We start from the raw sequence: 2,376 nt of genomic DNA, 5'->3' as shown, positions 1-2,376 counted from the left end.
CAAAAAATTCAAATGCAAGCAATAAGGAATGAAAAGTGTGTAACTACCATAGATCCAGTGGAAATTCAGAAGATTATCAATAGCTTCTTTGAGAATCTTTACTCTCACACAAAAGGAGACACAAAAGAAATAGACAGATTCCTAGAAAGGCACAAATTACCAAAACTGAATTAAGAAGATATAAGATCTCTCAATAACACAACAACAGCTAATGAAATACAAAGTGTAATCGAAAACCAACCGAGAAAGAAAAGTCCATGTCCTGATGGATTCACAGATTAATTATACAAGAAATTCATGAAGGTTATACTCCCTATACTCCTCAAACTCTTTAATGAAATTGCAAAGGAAGCAGTCCTGCCAAAGTCATTCCTCACAATTATTATTCTGATGCCAAAACCAGGGAAAGACACAACTGAAAAAGACAACTATAGACCAATCTCCCTCATGAATGTAGATGCAAAAACCCTCAACAAAATCCTAGCAAATGTAATACAGCAAATCATCAAGGAAATTATACACCATGACCAGGTAGCATTCATCCTAGGCATGCAAGGATGGTTCAATATACGCAAATCTATAAATGTAATATATTAAATCAATGGAGCCAAATCTAAAAGCGATATGATCATCTCATTTAATGCAAAAACGACTTTTGACAAAGTCCAACACTCATTCATGTTCAAATTCCTACAGAAAAACTGGAATAGATGGCCTCTTCTTCAATATGATAAAAGCCACCTATGACAACCCAATGGCTAACATAATTGTAAATGGGGAAAATTGCAAAATTTTACTCTCTGATCTGATACAAACAAGGATATCCTAGATCACTGCTCCTTTTCAATATAGTTTATGAAGCACAAACTAGAGCCATTAGAAGAGAGAGAAATAAAAAGAATACTGATAGGTACAGAAAAAGATAAATTATCCTTGTATGTAGATGACATGATACTTTTTTTGGAAGACCTAGAAATGACCACAAAGAAGCTACTAGAATTGATACACAAATCCAGTAGCATAGCAGGCTATAAAGTCAATACCCAAAAGTTAATAGCATTTCTCTACACAGACAAAAAGACACTGAGAGGGAAATTAGAGATACAATAACTTTTCCAATAGAACTAAAAAAAGGAAATATCTTTGAATTAATCTAACTAAGTAAGGCAAAGACCTTTTCAAGGAAAATTATAATACTCTGAAAAAAGTGACCACAGAGGATTTCAGAAGTTGGAAAGGTATTGCTTGCTCCTGGATATGTAGAACCAACATTTTTAAGATGGCCATAATCCCAAAATTGCTGTACCATTTTGATGCAATACCTATCAAACTACGACAAACAGATCTCACAGGTGTAGAAAAAACATTCCTAAAATTTATTTGGAACCAAAAGAGAACTAGAATAGCAATGGCTACCCTGGACAACAAAAACAAGGAAGGAGGCATCACAATTTCTGTCTTGAAATTATCGGACAATGCTACTGTGATAAAATCAACATGATACTGACAACAAAATAGACATGAGGATCAATGCAGTAGATTAGAAGATGCAAAAGCCTCTACAAGCACAATGAGCCACTTTATCATCAACAAAAGGGGCCAAACATGCTTACTGGAAGAAAGATATCCTCTTTAAAAAATGGTGCTGAAAAACGTGGCTCTCTACATGCTGAAAACTAAAACACACCATGCACTAAGCTAACGTCAAAATTTATTAAAGATCTAAATATTAAAACAGAATCACTAAATCTCATGGAGGAGAAAGTAGGAAGAACTCTTGAAGACATTGGTGTAGGCAAAGAATTCGTGAACATAAATCAAATTGCAAGTGTAACACTTGAAAGAATTAACAACTGGGAACTCCTGTTATTGAGAAGTTTTACACGTCAAAAGAAATTACCAACAAAGTAAAAGATAAAGCAAAAATTTGGAAACAATTTTGACTAATAAGCACTCAGACAAAGGTCTGATCTCTAGAATTTATAAAGAATTAAAAAATATTAGGCCCTAAAATTTAAAAACCCAATCAAGAAATGAACATAGAAGTATGATACATACTTCTTAGAGGACGAAATTCAATAGGCAAACAAATATATGAAAAAGTGCTCCACATCACTAGCCAACCATGAACTGCAAATGAAAACAACACTGAGACACGATCTCACCACATAAATAATGTTTATCATGAAGAAATCAACCAACAAGAAGTATGGGAGAGACTGTGGCGAAAAGGGAACCCTTGTCCACTGCTGGTGGGAATGTAGACTGGTGCAACCATTATGGAAATCATTGTGGGGACTCCTTAAACAACTAGGAGTGGAAATCCCATTTAATCCATCTATCTCCCAACTAGGAATTTTCCCTGAGGAAATTAAA

This window comes from Octodon degus, unplaced genomic scaffold (genome assembly GCF_000260255.1).
Source record: "Octodon degus isolate 3935 unplaced genomic scaffold, OctDeg1.0 scaffold00103, whole genome shotgun sequence".
NCBI classification, from domain to species: Eukaryota; Metazoa; Chordata; class Mammalia; order Rodentia; family Octodontidae; genus Octodon; species Octodon degus.
Note: the sequence above shows the minus strand (reverse complement) of the source record.